Below are 17,625 nucleotides of genomic sequence, written 5' to 3' on the forward strand. Positions count from 1 at the left end.
CATAATCAAAATAAATTCTTCTCAACTTATAATTTCTATTGATAATATCTCAAAATAATCCATAGGTAATCATACATTGAAAATTCAACTGAAAGAACATCAAAGTTTCAAACATTCCAAGTTGAGCATTTTATCATGAAAACATAGGTGTCTCCCTCGTCTAAGTAATTACCTTTGATTCAAAATATCACAGAGTTTCACATCCTCATTAAAGATTCACTCAAATCACTCGAGGTGTTTAAGGACAATAAATGAAACACTCAATAGTCAATAATGAAGAGTCATTACCATAGGCTTGCATGAAAATCAAATCTCCACCACTATAAATTGAGATGAAACATTAATCAAAAGGCCTTTAGAGGGTTGTAATGTGGCTTTGGTTAGAGGGTGTGGTCACAAACTAAAAGAAAGGGTTAGAATCGAGATTGAATTGAAAAATTGCCTTACTAGAAAAATGACTAGTCATCAATTGCGTACAACAGAGCTTTTTCTCAGAATATGGAATTTAACTTTTTTAGCTTAGAAGATTACTACTACTAATATGTATAAATGTAATTTTTTTAAATTAAGAACAAGTCAAATTACAAAATAAAAGAAAACATAGCTAAGCAACTATTCCAACTCAAATCTTGACAAAAATAGGGATCAAATTAATTTAGGGGATTTCAACAATAATGAGTTATGGGTTAATATTGAGGGTAAATCAATGAATGAGTTGTTAGGCTCAAGGGGGTTCACTAAGGGTTAATTGTGAAGGTAGGCTTTTATGGAGTGAGTGGGTTAAACCTAAGTGCCTTTATCATTTTGACATATCAAATCAAATGGTGTAGTCTTGACATGCATAATCAAGCAAGTTTTAGAATAACAATTTAATACTGACGCACTCATAATGAAAGTGAGCATGAAAGAAATAATAGATGCTTTGAAAGCTCAAGATCTCACAAAAATTATGGCTTTTTGATGTTTAAACTTTGTGAATTCCAATTCAAGATAATACCTAAACTTGGGGAAACAACTTAAAATTTTAAATTCTTAAAAATCAACTTATCATACTTAATTCTCTAATGTCTTAAAGTTTCAATAATCAATGCATGAATGCATATGTTTTAATTTAAGATATATCAATAAAATTATAGACTAATTGAAATTCATTCTAATAATGATATGAGAAGATCGCATGAGACTGAAACAAAATTCAGGGATTTTTCTAATATAAAAGACCCCCCCACACTTAATGTGTACATTGCCCTCAATGTACAAAGGTAGATATATTGAAAAAGATAGATATATAATCATAAGATAGGGAGAGAAGTGAAACTTCCTGAATGATGAATGAATTCCTTGAACTGGAGTTTTGGAGAGTAATCGGTTTGAGGGTGGAGGAGAATACTCTGGTGGTGGTAGAGGTTCATTAGTCCATAAGTCCTACACTAAAAGAATATTATATCTGGTGGTAGCTATGGTCGTGGTCGAGCAGGACATGGCAATCATGGAGAACCTTTCTTGGTGGAGTTTTTAGTTCCTATGCAAGGATGAGCTTTGGAGCTTTTTCTGACTGTGATCAAATCAGGAACTCTTTAAGAAGTATACTGAAGCATAATTACTCGTAATGAAATAGCAGAAGAATAAAAATTGTAAAAACTTAGGATAAAATAGTATTAAAAGGAAATAAAAAAATAATTTCAAAATATAGAGATAAAAATAAAATAAAATAAATAATAGGTGTTTATAGAGAAATTGGGGCACACGGCCGTGGGGCATGCTTGTGTGCTCTAAGCTCAACCCATGTGTTTCGTAATTTTTGAAATTAGGCGCATTAGTGTACAAGGCCCTGTTGTACGACCGTGTCGATCTCTGTTCGCTTCTCCCACGCCTGTGTATGCAGGTGCACGTCCGTGTTAAATTGATAGGTTTACCTATAGTTTCAAAAGACGGTGCACGCCCTTGTTATTTTGGCAGTTTCGCCCACAGCCATGTCGCACGGCCGTGGCTACTTATCGCATCCCGTGCTGAAGAAAGTCTTTGCCCTGTTTCCACAAGGTCCTAAGCACGCCGGTGTTCTTGGCCGTGTGTGCTTTCAAAAGCCTGCGTTCCATGAGTCGGTTAGTATGTTAGATGTTAAAACTAAAATTTAAAGAAATTAATATTGTTAGTGTCGGGTTGCCTCCCGAGAAGCACTTATTTATAGTCTAAGCTCGACTTACCTTTCCATTGAATGATCATGGTGGTTTGAGGAGTTTATACTCCTCATTCCTGCTGTGAATCTCATTAAAATAAGGTTTTAGGCAGGTATTGTTTACCTTAAAAGTGCCAAACTTGGGATGATTTACCTTGACTGTACCGAATGGGAAAATGCTAAGTACCGTAAGAGGGATTTCTTCATTCGGTTTGGCAGTGACAATGTGAGGATCTGTGGCATCTAATAAAACTTTATCTCCAACCTTAAGTTGATTTGGAAAGGTATTGAGCTTGTTCTGGCGTAGTTTTGGTTTATCGTGTGTTCTCGGTTTATGTGTCCGCCATTCATCTAGCTCCTCGATTTGTAGCCTTCGTTCTTCATGAATAAGTCCTCTACTATTGCTTGAAAATAGCTCATGTACTTCCTTCAAACTCATTTCCTGCAAAGTAGGTTGCACCATATTGTCAGTTTTAGTAGAATGGTTTAGACAATCACCTTCAATTTTCGATGTGTTGCCAGAATTGCGAGCTTAAAGGGTGATTGTTTCGTCTCCCACACGCAATGTGAGCTCACCTGTGCCAACATAAATAATCATTCTAGCAGTTGCTAAAAAGGGCCTTCCTAAAATCAAAGGAGTGTTGTTATCCTCCTCTATGTCTAGAACAACGAAGTCAATGGGAAATATAAATTTATCGATTTTAACTAGCACATCTTCAATAATACCCCTAGGAAATCTGATAGTTTTATCTGCTAATTAAATGCTCATCCTAGTCTGTTTGGGTTTCCTAAGACCTAGTTGTAACATTTTGTAAGGCATGACATTAATACTAGCCTCTAAATCAGCTAATGCATTATTAACATCTAAACTACCAATTAAGCAAGGAATTGTAAAACTCCCTGGATCTTTCAATTTGTTGGGTAGTTTATTCTATAGAATAGCTGAGCAAATTGCGTTTAGCTTCACATGCGAAGCCTCGTCCAACTTCTGCTTATTTGTTAAAAGCTCCTTTAAAAATTTCATTGCGTTTTGCATCTGCGATAGAGCTTCAATAAACGGTAAGTTAATATGTAATTTTTTTTAAGAGTTTAAGGAATTTACCAAATTGTTCATCTAAGTGGTCTTTCCTTGTCGCATTAGGGTATGGCACACGAGGTTTGTATTCTTTACTTACCTGTTTCTGCTTATTGTGGTCTACCTCACCTTTACCTTTACTTATCTCAGTTTCTTGCCTTGGTTTTGGTTCAAGTGTGACTAACCCTTCCTCATCTTGTCTAGTAATTGCGTTGAGTTGCTCCCTTGGGTTAGATTCTGTGTTGCGTGGCAAGCTACCTTGTGGTCATTCAGAAATCAACTTGGCAAGCTGTCCAATCTGAGTTTCGAGCCCTTGGATAGATGCTTATTGATTCTTAAGTGCTGTCTCGGTATTCTAAAAATGAGTTTCTGACACCGATATAAATTTTGTTAGCATATCCTTAAGGTTCTGCTTTTTTTCCTGCTGGTAAGGTGGTTGTTGAAAACCTATAGGATGTTGTGGCCTTTGATTTCCTGGACTGCCCCACTAGAAATTGTGATGGATCCTCTAACCTGCATTATAAGTGCTACTATATGGGTTATTTTGGGATCTATAGTTATTGTTACCCATATATTGGACTTGTTCCTCCTCGATGCTAGGGTTGATATTCTATGCACGCTCCTCCTCCATTCGAATCGCACCTCATCACTGGATGTACTTGAGTAGAACCACACTAACCGTCAAATTTTTTTATTTAAGAGTTCTACTTGGTGGGATAGCATAGTAACCGCGTCGAGGTTGAAAACAGCGGCTACTTTCGTCGGCTTTATTCTCATAAGTTGCCATTGATAGTTATTTACTGACATCTCCTCAATAAATTCATAAGCCGTCTCAGGTCTCTTATTATTGATAGTTCCTCTAATGGCTGTATCAATCATCTGCCGAGTCGAAGGATTCAGGCCATTATGGAACGTTTGAACTTGTAGCCAATGCAGTAACCATGGTAAGGGCACCTTCTCAAAAGGTCCTTGTATCTCTCTCATGCATCATAGAGTGTTTCTAAATCCATCTGCACAAAAGAAGAGATATCATTACATAATTTGGCTATTTTAGCAGGAGGAAAATATTTTAATAAAAATTTTTAGGTCATTTGTTCCCAAGTAGTGATTGACCCTCATGGTAACGAGTTCAACCATTGTTTAGCCTTATTCCTTAATGAAAAGGGAAACAACTGAAGACGTATGGCATTATCAGAAACGTCATTGATTTCAAATGTATCGTAAAATTCTAGGAAATTTGCCAAGTGAGCCTTGGGATCCTCATCCTGCAAGCCATCAAACTGAACAAACTGTTGTATCATTTGAATTGTGTTAGGTTTTAGTTCAAAATTATTTGCAGCAATAGCAGGTCTGTGACAGCCCTAAATTGACCCTAGTCGGAAAGTGGTTTCGGGACCACGAAACCGAGTCTTATAAATAATTAAAGGTTATATTCTGTGTTTATGATGTGCGTAAATACTTGTGTGATAGTTCCATACTTTAATTTGGTCAGTGTATTTGAAATTTATTAGTAGGGACTTATGTGAGACAATTTAGAAATATGCTAGGCAAGTGTTAAAGTGGCCTATTAATATATGTGGGAAAGTGCTTGTCCTTGCATGTCAAATTAGCCAAATTAAAGCATAGTGGCCGGCCATGCTATGGGTGGAAACATGTCACAAACATGTTATGTTAGTGATGTATGTTAAGAAAAATAAAATAAGGAGCATGGTAATAAAATAATGAAAGGGAATATGATGAAAACAAAGAAAAAAAAGTGTCCATCCTTTTCATTTCTTTTGGCGAAAGTTCTAAGGAAGAAGGAAGGAGCTCTTGCTTCATGTTCGGCTTGGAAGGGGATTAGGAAGAGGTTCGCCATACTTGTATCTAGGTTAAGGTAAGTTTGATGTTGTGCCATGAGATTCATGCATGTTTTTAGTTGTTAGCTTGAGTTCTAACTAGCCCATGGTTTAAATCTTTGCTATGTGAGGAGATGATACTCGGCCATGGGTGTTGTCTTCTTGGTGGATGTTTGATGTTGTGTTGGTGAGGTATGAAGATGATAGAGTGTGTGTGAGAATTTGAAAAGGTAGGTCTTAGCAACTTCATGAAGCAATCGGCCATGGTATATCCATAAGTATAATTTATGCTTGTTATGTTACTCATGGTTAAAATGATTCATTATGCTTTATGTAAAAATAAAATATACATGTGAATTCGGATATATGTTTATATTTGGTTAATGATTTATCCTTGTGAAGTATAAATTTGTAACATGATTTGAGTTGGAAGTTATTATAATGTATTTGTACATTCGGGTATATGATGAAAATATATGAAATGGTTATAATCGACCTTATGATTCGGCTCTTTCACACATATATATATATATGTTTGCACATGATGTATTGGTATGCCATTTATGGGTGGTATTAAGTATATAATTGGCCTCAACATATACATGCATACTCGGCCACATGAGAAGATTAGTGTTGCATGTATTCGGTTAGAGGCAAGCATATTGATGCCTTTATCTTGGTTTAGACAATCAGCTAAAAGGGAGTGTGGGTTAATATGTTGAGTTGATGCATGATTTCACATGTATGTGACTTTAATGTCTAATGTATATATATGGGCTAAGTACCTTGAGTTCCTCTTTTTGATGCTCAAATGATTAAATCAATTTATTTGTTAAATTAAGCTCAAGAGCAAAGGGAAACTAAATCCGATAAAGGGAAGGAAAAAGTGGTCGAATAGCCATCGAAATCGCTCGACAACATCCGAGGTAAGTTTTCGAGTAACGAGACTTAGTTACCGATTTGATTAAGTCATGATGTATGAGCATAACAAATATGCGGTGATATGATGATTCTACTTGAATCATATGTTGAGTTAATTAGTCTATACGTAAGGCGGGTAGCCGTATGTGCATAGAGATAGTGTCATAAAGCAAATTAAACCATGCTGTTTGTATGAGGCTAGTGAGCCGAAAATGGGATTGCTTAATACGTGACGTGTGTTTGAACTCCAACTATGAAAATGAAATATAGATGTGTCATGATTTATTGATATGTGTATGAATATTTGGATGATAACCGGGCTAAGTCCCGAAGGCATCTGCGCTAGTGACTAGTTCTGGGCAAGTCCCGAAGGCATTTGTGCGAGTTACTAAATCCGGGCTAAGTCCCGAAGGCATTTGTGCTAGTTACTAAATCCGGGCTAAGTCCCGAAGGCATTTGTGCGAGTTACTAAATCCGGGCTAAGTCCCGAAGGCAATTGTGCGAGTTACTCTAAACGGGCTATGTCCCGAAGGCATTTGAGCGAGTAGCTATATCCGGTTAAATTCCGAAGGTACGTGATTTGGGAATGAGCGATCTCTGTAATAATTTCAATTAATACGCCGTAAAAACTCAACAACGAGGTATGTGTTGTACATGCATTGGATTAATTGATTCCTCTTAAATAGCATTCGCTCGACGATTAAGGAGCTTAGGTTTTGGTTAAGTTGATCCCTTATGTATGAATATAAGGGTTGGAAATGTGAAGTAGGACTGATTTTTGAGAATATATGTGTATATGAAATTATCCGTTTAGTTATATGAATGCTATACTTGATTGAGCCTAATTCCATTGCTCAAAACTTACTAAGCATTAAATGCTTACTCGTTCTTTGAATCTCTATTTTATAGATTTTGGTTCGTCACCTATCGGACTCGGGATTATTGAAGTCGAAGTCTCCACACTATCAAAGCCCTTTTGGTACACTTTTGGTTGAACTTTGAAATGGCATGTATAGGACTACCCTTTTGTTGTTGGTCATGGACCCTTTGGTTTTGTATAAATTTGGATAGCCATGCGAAAATGGCTTATATACACTTTGAGCTTAATATTATAATCGTCTTGTATGATGTTCATTAAGAGGTATGGAAATTTTTGGGAACGATTAGCCATTGGAATGGTTAATCATGATCATATTTTGTGCTATATATGAAAAAGGGCTAGTTGAATCATGGAAACTATGTAATAGGTAAAGTCTACCTTTAAAATAGATCTTGATAAAGAAGATGACGTGAATGTGAAAAATCACTAAAAATAGTAGAAATGGAATTAAATAGTGAGTAAATTATGTAATCGAACCTTGATGAATCTATTTTCATAGGAAAGTAACTAAACGATCATATGAACAGCATGTTAAGAGATATTTAAGTTTTAGTGAGACAGGGCAGAACGGTTTCGGATTCCCTGTTCGACTTTGGAAATTCATTATAAATTAACCAGAGATAATTATAAGTCATACCGTATATGTATAGATTCCTTTTCTAGTCTAGTTTCTATAGAAACAAACATCGTATTGAAGCCCCTGCATGGGGAGATATCCAAGTCGTAATGCACAAAGGTCGGTGTAGTCGAACCACAAACAGGGAGACTTTAGCTAATAAACTGTACTAATTGGCTCGACCAAAAATTCTAGAAAAAAATTTGTAGATGAACATATGAGTCTAGTTTCAGGAAAAATTTACGGAACTGGTTTTCGAGTTTTGGAACTCGAGATATGATTTTAAGGTGACGGTGACACTTAGCCACTCGTCTAGAAATTTAAAATGGATGTGCAAATAAGTGATTTAAGTCTGCGAACCCTCGTGTCCGACTCTCGAACGGTCTCTGCACGGGTGTTACAATTTATTGGTATCGAGCTACGGTTTAGTCGATTCTAGGACTACCGTAATACGTTTGGGTCTAGCTATACATGCCATTATGTGATTATTTGATAGTGTGGTGATTTCGACAATTGAAAATGTGTTTATTTATAGTAATGGATCCCGATCCCGATCGAGCGGTAGTGATGATCTTGAGAGTGTAGCGCTGCTCCTCAAGACAAGGGACAGACTCGGCGGACTCTCAACCTAATGCTAGTAATCCGAATGATGAAGCTAGACAAGCTTTTTATAGCGTGATGAATGATTGGTTCAACCAATACATTCGAACTAATACTACTGTTCCACAATCTCCATTCGACAAATACCACCCAGACCTACAATACCTCAAGAATCGACCAAATAAGGTCAAATAAACCCCATTGATGAATTGAAAACACAGGCTCTTGAATTTAAAGCTACGGACAGCGATGATGCCGAGCAAGCTGAATTTTGGTTGGACAACACTATCCGAGTACTCGATGAGCTATCTTGCACACCGATGAGTGCCTAAAGTGTACTATCTCCTTGCTACGTGATTCTGCCTACTATTGGTGGAATACGTTGACTTCTATTGTGCCCAGAGAGCAAGTAACTTGGGAGTTTTCCAAACCGAGTTTCGAAAAGTATATCGGTCGAGATTTATGGATCAAAAATGAAGAATTTCTTAAACTTAAACAAGGTTCCATGTCGGTATCGACTATGAGCGAAAATTTGTAAGGCTTAGCCAGACGCAGGAATGTATTTCTTGAAGCCGTGATGTGTAAACGTTTGAGGATGGGCTGAATGATGATATAAAGTTGTATGTTGGCATTTTGGAAATCCGAGAATTTGTGGCACTTGTCGGCGGGCTTGCAAAGCCGAGGAGCTCGATATGGAGAAAAGAAAAGCTGAGGTGGAAGCAAAGGAGTTTCGTAAGAGGTCTTCGGGGAAGCCCTTCCCACAGTCATCGAAGAAATTTAGAGATGGCTTAGGCCGATCTAGAGACACTTCGGGCTTATCTAGACGAGATCGCGATCGACCCCCTGTGAGTGCACGAGTCACTTGATCGCCGATGTTGGAAATGATCGTCGAGACGTAAGCAGAGTGTCGATATTGTGGTAAATGGCACTCGGGGAGTTGTAGATTCCATGACCGCTCCTGTTACAAGTGCGGGTCAGCTGACCACCTTATTAAAGATTGCCCGAGATTGTCTGAACAAAACGTAAATCAGAGTGGGAAACCTGGCGCTACTACTGCTCGGGGTAGACCATCTAGGAATACGGGCAATGCTAGTGGTGGTTAGAGAGGATCTAGAGATGCTACAACCAGATCTGAGGCTCGTGCTCCTGCTAGAGCTTACGCTATACGCGCACGCGAGGATGCTTCCTCGCCAGATGTTATTACCGGTACTTTTACTCTCTTTGATACTAATGTGATTGCTTTGATTGACCCTAGTTCTACTCATTCTTATATATGTGAAACCTTAGCATCCAGTAAGACTCTACCTATTGAGTCTACTGAGTTTGTAATTCGGGTGTCAAATCCTTTGGGTCGTTACGTGCTTGTCGACAAAGTGTGCAAGAAATGTCCCCTAGTAATCCAAGGTTCTTGTTTTCCGGCCGATTTGATGCTTTTACCGTTTGACGAATTTGATGTTATCCTCGGTATGGATTGGTTGACCGTACATGATGCAATTGTAAATTGTAAAGGAAAAACCATCGATTTGAGGTGCGTAAATAACGAGATAATCCGAGTCGAGTCTACTGACTTGAATAGGTTGCCAGCTGTAATATCGTCGATACTGGCTCAGAAATGTGTAAGAAAGGGGTGTGAAGCATACCTTACGTATGTACTTGATAACAAAGAGTTAGAAAAGAAGCTGAATCTGTGCGATGGTTTGTGAATACCGGATGTTTTTCCGAAGAATTACTGGGTTTACCATTGCTCGGAAGTAGAGTTTGGTATTGAGCTTGTACCGGGACTACGCCGATTTCGATAGCTCTCAGATCGTATGGCACCAACCGAGTTAAAAGAGTTGAAAGCTCGGTTGCAAGAATTGACGGATAGAGGTTTCGCTTGACCAAGTTTCTCACCTTGGGTGCACCAGTATTGTTTGTGAAAAGAAGGGCGGAACCATGAGGTTGTGCATCGACTATCGTCGGTGAATAGAGTGACAATAAAGAATAAATATCCGTTATGCGTATTGACGATTTGTTTGATCAACTAAAGGGAGCCTCGGTGTTTTCAAAGATAGATTTGAGATCGGGTTATTATCGATTCATGAATTCATGATTCGGATATACCCAAAACTGCTTTCAGAATGAGATACGGCCACTACGAGTTCTTAGTGATGCCGTTTGGGCTCACTAATGCCCCTGTGGTATTTATGGATTTGATGAATCGGATCTTCAGACAGTATTTGGACCGATTCGTAGTTGTGTTTATTGATGATATCTTGGTCTATTCAAGAGATGAGACCGAACATGCTGAGCACCTGAGACTAGTGTTACAAATTTTACGGGATAAGCAGTTATATGCTAAGTTCGATGAAGTGTGAGTTCGGTTAGAGAGGTTAGCTTCTTGGGTCATGTGGTATCTGTATCGGGTATTCGAGTTGACCCGAGCAAAATTTCAGCCATACTTAAGCTGGAAGCCTCAGAAATATTCTTGAGGTTCGGACTTTTGGGACTTGGTTACTACCGACGGTTTGTAAAGGTTTCTCGATGATAGCCACACCAATGAGGAAGCTACTTCAAAAATGTTAAGTTTGAATGGGCGGAATAATGTCGAAAAGTTTCGATCAACTGAAAACTTATCATCAAGCTCAATTCTAGTCTTGACCGAATCGAGCAAAGAGTTTGTCATTTATAGTGATGCCTCCCTACTTGGGTTGGGTTGCGTTTTGATGCAAGAGGATCGAGTTGTGGCCTATGCGTCGAGACAATTAAAGCCACATGAGAAAAATTATCCGACCCATGATCTCGAATTAGCTGCCATCGTATTCGCTTTGAAAATATGGCGACATTACTTATTTGGTGAGAAGTGCCATGTATTTTCGGATCACAAAAGTCTCAAATATTTGATGACTCAAAGAGACTTGAATCTGCGACAAAGGCATTGGCTTGAGTTGTTGAAAGATTATGAACTTGTCATTTACTATCACCCGGGAAAGGCTAATGTGGTTGCGGATGCCTTAAGTCGTAAATCACTGTTTGCTTTACGAGCGATGAATGTACACTTTTCTATTCTATCCGAAAATGTGTTAGTGGCGGAATTAAAGGCCAAACCATTGTTGATTCATCAAATTCGTGAAGCTCAGAAAGTCAATGATGAACTGGTTACAAAAGCGAAATTTGAATGTGTTTGAATATGGAATCGAGTTTCAAATTGATGATGACGATTGTTTGAGGTTCGAAGTCGGTTGTGTGTTCCAAGAAATTGAGAACTCATTTCGATGATTACGAGCGAAGCTCATTGTAGCCGAATGTCGATTCACCCGGGAGTACGAAAATGTACAACGATCCGAGGCGTCGGTTTGGTGGCATGGTATGAAACGAGACATTTCGATTTTGTTTGAAGTGTTTAATATGTCGACAAGTAAAGGCGGAACAACAAGTGCCTCTGGGTTTACTCCACCAATCATGATACACGAATGGAAATGGGATCGAGTCATAATGGATTTCAGATCGGGTTGCCGATATCGGCAAGTAAGAAAGATGCGATTTGGGTTGTTGTGGATAGATCGACTAAGTCGGCTCACTTTATCCCCGTCGTCTTGATTTTTCATTGGATAAACTTGCTAAATTGTACATTTCTCAGTTGTGAGATTACACGGGTACCTATCTCTATTGTATCGGATAGAGATCCGAGATTCACCTCGCGATTTTGGAAGAAATTACAAGAAGCTTTGGGTACCAAGCTGCATTTTAGCACCGCTTTTCATCCACAAACCGATGGTCAATCCGAGCGGATAATTCAGATACTTGAGGATATGTTGAGACGTTGCATCCTCGAGTTTAGTGGTTCATGGGAACGGTATTTACCTTTAATTGAATTCGCTTACAACAACAGTTTTCAATCAAGTATTGAGATGGCACCTTACGAGGCTTTATACGGGCGTAAATGCCGTACGCCATTGTTTTGGACCGAGCTCGATGAAAGCAAAATTTTCGGAGTGGATTTGATTAAAGATGCTGAACAGAAAGTAAAAATAATTCGTGAAAGTCTGAAGGCAGCATCAGATCGTCAGAAGTCGTATGCAGATTTAAAACAAAGAAATATTGAGTATCAGGTGGGAGACAAAGTGTTTCTTAAAGTTTCACCTTGGAAAAAGATACTCAGATTTGGCCGTAAGGGCAAGTTGAGTCCGAGATTTATTGGACCGTACGAAATCTCCGAACGAGTTGGTCCAGTTGCGTATAGATTGATTTTGCCCCCTGAACTTGAAAAGATTCACGACGTCTTTCATGTTTCGATGCTTCGACGTTATAGATCTGATCCATCGCACATAATTAATCCATCAGAGGTTGAAATTCAACCTGATATGAGTTATGAAGAAGAACCGATTCGTATCCGGCTCGTGAAGTGAAAGAGTTCTGAAACAAAAGGGTTCCGTTAGTGAAAGTGTTATGGCTTAAACACGGATCGAAGAAGCTACTTGGGAAACCGAGAATGCCATGAAAGAACGATACCCAAACCTATTTACCGGTAAGATTTTCGGGACAAAAATTTCTTAAGTGGGGAGAGTTGTGTGACCCTAAATTGACCCTAGTCGGAAAGTGGTTTTGGGACCACTAAACCGAGTCTTATAAATAATTAAAGGTTATATTACGTGTTTATGATGTGCGTAAATGCTTGTGTGATAGTTCCATACTTTAATTTGGTGGGTGTATGTGAAATTTATTAGTAGGGACTTATGTGAGACAATTTAGAAATATGCTAGGCAAGTGTTAAAGTGGCCTATTAATATATGTGGAAAGTGCTTGTCCTTGCATGTCAAATTAGCCAAATTAAAGCATAGTGGCGGCCATGCTATGGGTGGAAACATGTCACAAACATGTTATGTTAGTGATGTATGTTAGGAAAAATAAAATAAGGAGCATGGTAATAAAATAATGAAAGGGAATATGATGAAAACAAAGAAAAAAAAAGTGTCCATCCTTTTCATTTCTTTTGGCCGAAAGTTCTAAGGAAGAAGGAAGGAGCTCTTGCTTCATGTTTGGCTTGGAAGGGGATTAGGAAGAGGTTCGGCCATACTTGTATCTAGGTTAAGGTAAGTTTGATGTTGTGCCATGAGATTCATGCATGTTTTTAGTTGTTAGCTTGAGTTCTAACTAGCCCATGGTTTAAATCTTTGCTATGTGAGGGAGATGATACTCGGCCATGGGTGTTGTCTTCTTGGTGGATGTTTGATGTTGTGTTGGTGAGGTATGAAGATGATAGAGTGTGTGTGAGAATTTGAAAAAGGTAGGGCTTAGCAACTTCATGAAGCAATCGGCCATGGTATATCCATAAGTATGATTTATGCTTGTTATGTTACTCATGGTTAAAATGATTCAGCTATGCTTCATGTAAAAATAAAATATACATGTGAATTCGGATATATGTTTATATTTGGTTAATGATTTATCCTTGTGAAGTATAAATTTGTAACATGATTTTAGTTGGAAGTTATTATAATGTATTTGTACATTCGGGTATATGATGAAAATATATGAAATGGTTATAATCGACCTTATGATTCGGCTCTTGCACATATATATATATATATGTTTGCACATGATGTATTGGTATGCCATTTATGGGTGGTATTAAGTATATAATTGGCCTCAACATATACATGCATACTCGGCCACATGAGAAGATTAGTGTTGCATGTATTCGGTTAGAGGCAAGCATATTGATGCCTTTATCTTGGTTTAGACAATCGGCTAAAAGGGAGTGTGGGTTAATATGTTGAGTTGATGCATGATTTCACATGTATGTGACTTTAATGTCTAATGTATATATATGGGCTAAGTACCTTGAGTTCCTCTTTTCGATGCTCAAATGATTAAATCAATTTATTTGTTAAATTAAGCTCAAGAGCAAAGGGGAACTAAATCCGATAAAGGGAAGGAAAAAGTAGTCGAATAGCCATCGAAATCGTTCGACAACATCCGAGGTAAGTTTTCGAGTAACGAGACTTAGTTACCGATTTGATTAAGTCATGATGTATGAGCATAACAAATATGCGGTGATATGATGATTCTACTTGAATCATATGTTGAGTTAATTAGTCTATACGTATGACGGGTAGCCGTATGTGCATAGAGATAGTGTCATAAAGCAAATTAAACCATGTTGTTTGTATGTGGCTAGTGAGCCGAAAATGGGATTGCTTAATACGTGACGTGTGTTTGAACTCCAACTATGAAAATGAAATATAGATGTGTCATGATTTATTGATATGTGTATGAATATTTGGATGATAACCGGCTAAGTCCCGAAGGCATTGCGCTAGTGACTAGTTCCGGCAAGTCCGAAGGCATTTGTGCGAGTTACTAAACCGGGCTAAGTCCCGAAGGCATTTGTGCGAGTTACTAAATCCGGGCTAAGTCCGAAGGCAATTGTGCGAGTTACTCTAACGGGCTATGTCCCGAAGGCATTTGAGCGAGTAGCTATATCCGGTTAAATTCAAGGTGCGTGATTTGGGAATGAGCGATCTGCTGTAATAATTTCAATTAATACGCTCGTAAAAACTCAACAACGAGGTATGTGTTGTACATGCATTGGATTAATTGATTCCTCTTAAATAGTATTATTTCGATCGATTAAGGAGCTTAGGTTTTGGTTAAGTTGGTCCCTTATGTATGAATATAAGGGTTGGAAATGTGAAGTAGGACTGATTTTTGAGAATATTTGTGTATATGAAATTATCCGTTTAGTTATATGAATGCTATACTTGATTGAGCCTAATTCCATTGCTCAAAACTTACTAAGCATTAAATGCTTACTCCGTTCTTTGAATCTCTTTTATAGATTTTGGTTCGTCACTATCGGACTCGGGATTATTGAAGTCGAAGTCTCCCACACTATCAAAGCCCTTTTGGTACACTTTTGGTTGAACTTTGAAATGGCATGTATAGGACTACCCTTTTGTTGTTGGTCATGGACCCTTTGGTTTTGCATAAATTTGGATAGCCATGCGAAAATGGCTTATATACACTTTGAGCTTAATATTATAATCGTCTTGTATGATGTTCATTAAGAGGTATGGAAATGTTTGGGAACGATTAGCCATTGGAATGGTTAATCATGATCATATTTTGTGCTATATATGAAAAAGGGCTAGTTGAATCATGGAAACTATGTAATAGGTAAAGTCTACCTTAAAAATAGATGCTGATAGCAGCAGGGACGTGAATCTGAAAAATCACTAAAAATAGTAGGAATGGAATTAAATAGTGAGTAAATTATGTAATCGAACCTTGATGAATTTATTTTCATAGGAAAGTAACGAAACGATCATATGAACAGCATGTTAAGAGATATTTAAGTTTTCGTGAGACAGGGCCAGAACAGTTTCTGGATTCCCTGTTCCGACTTTGGAAATTCATTATAAATTAACCATAGATAATTATAAGTCATGAAATATATGTATAGATTCCTTTTCGAGTCTAGTTTCTATAGAAAGAAACGGCATCAGTATTGAAGCCCTGTACAGGGAGATATCCAAGTCGTAATGCGCAAAGGTTAGTGTAGTTGAACCCTGAAACAGGGGAGACTTTAGCTAATAAACTGTACTAATTGGCTCGACCAAAAATTCTAGAAAACAATTTGTAGATGAAAATATGAGTCTAGTTTCAGGAAAAATTTACGGAACTGGTTTTCGAGTTTTGGAACTCGAGATATGATTTTTAAGGTGACAGTGACGCAGTTAGCCAGCTCGTCTAGAAATTTAAAATGGACTGTGCAAATAAGTGATTTAAGTCTGCGAACCCCTCGTGTCTGACTCCGGCAACGGTCTCGGGTACGGGGTGTTACAAGGTCTAACTATACTTGACTCAGTTCCTATTAAAGAAGGTTTAGCATAATCATACATAGTGCGCGGAGCAGGATTTTGATTTTTTCAGCTATCTCCTCGGTTGTGGTTTGAATATTGTCCTCTTGCTTGTTCTCTGTGTATCTTAAGCTTCGCATTTTTTCTCTTTGGTTTCTGTGAACTGTGCGATCGATTTCACTATAAAAAAGTAATGGTCCTGACGGGTTTCTTCTAGTCATAAACTATAAGAACCTGCCAGAAAAAAGGGAAAAAGAATAATTAGTAATAAAAATTAGAATAAAATTTAAATTGAAGTAAAAGTAAATGGCTAAAGTAATAAAAATCGAGTGTTCCTAATATCTTAGTTCCTTGGAAATGGCACCAAAACTTGATACGTGGTATTCGTGACAGGTTTTAAATATTTGTAATCAATCGTTCTTGAAACTAACTATTATCACGATGAGGGCAAGTGTACCTATCGAACAGTAGTATAACTTTAGCAAGACCGGATTATCGAACCCAAAGGAACTAAAAGTACTAGTATTAACTTTCTTTTTATTATCTAGCCTAAAAAATAAAAAGGGGTTTTATTTATCTAACTAATTAACTAAACTAAGAAATCACAGAAAATAGAATTGGAGAATTACTTTAGGGAAAACGATTGAATTAAGACAATACCTAAGGAAAAATCCACCTAGACTTCACTTGTTATTTGACTCTGAATCAGACGATTTATTCTTTTGACTTGATCCGTAAAAATCCCTAAGTTATATTATTATCCCTCTGGAGACTAACAACGTCTAACCCTAGGTTGAATAATTGAAATCTCTTTCTAATTAACTCCCTAGGGTTGCATTAACTCGATCTATGGATCCCCTTATTAGGTTTCACCCTAATCCGGCAAAATCTTGTTACCCTATCTCTAGGTGCGCAATCAACTCTACTTAATTATGACAAATGTACTCTGAGACAGGGTCTATTCCTCCTCTAAATAAGAGCTTAACTTGAATCAATATCCTGAAATATCAAGACAAGAATTAAAAACACATAATTAAGAACAAGCCAAATATTTATCATACAATTCAGATAATAATAACAAGATCTATCTTAGGTTTCATTCCCCTTAGGTATTTAGGGGTTTTAGTTCATAAATAAAAAGGTAAACATCTCAGAAGAATAATGAATACAAAACATAAAGAAAAACCCAAAACTCCTGAAGGGAAATTGAGGGGAGATCTTCAGTATTGATGATCAATCCGGCTTCTAAGATGGATCAATCGACTTTCCTTGAGTAATTCCCTACTTCCTTCCCTGTGTGTCCTTTTCCTCCTCCTCTAGGGTGTATTTATAGGCTTTAGAATGCCTAAGAACCTTCAAAATTTGCCTTTTTCGAATTTGAATAAACTTGGGCTCGGCAGGGACACGTCCGTGTGCGATTACTTTAGACCGTGGTCAAGACTGTCAAATAGGCACGGGCGTTTGGTCCACCCGTGTGAGTCGTGCTTCGATTCTGCCAAATTGATACGATCGTGTGGTCTGGCCGTGTGAGGAAGCCCAGGTCGTGTTAATTTCGTGCGTTGGCCCATATTCTCCGTTTTTGGACCGTTTCTCGTTCTTTTCACTCTCCTATGCTCACCTAAGTATAAAATATGAAATTAAGGCATTAGGAGCATCGAATTCACCAATTTTAAGGAAA

General features: G+C 37.8%; 1 non-coding gene across 1 annotated transcript; it reads left to right on the forward strand.

The window, feature by feature from the left end:
* The first annotated feature begins 4,188 nt into the window (after positions 1-4,188).
* LOC128282503 (small nucleolar RNA R71) lies at positions 4,189-4,294 on the forward strand. Its single transcript, XR_008272784.1, has one exon. It is a non-coding gene; the product is annotated as a small nucleolar RNA R71 (small nucleolar RNA).
* Positions 4,295-17,625: the final 13,331 nt, after the last annotated feature.

Source organism: Gossypium arboreum, chromosome 1 (genome assembly GCF_025698485.1).
Source record: "Gossypium arboreum isolate Shixiya-1 chromosome 1, ASM2569848v2, whole genome shotgun sequence".
Classification (NCBI taxonomy): Eukaryota; Viridiplantae; Streptophyta; class Magnoliopsida; order Malvales; family Malvaceae; genus Gossypium; species Gossypium arboreum.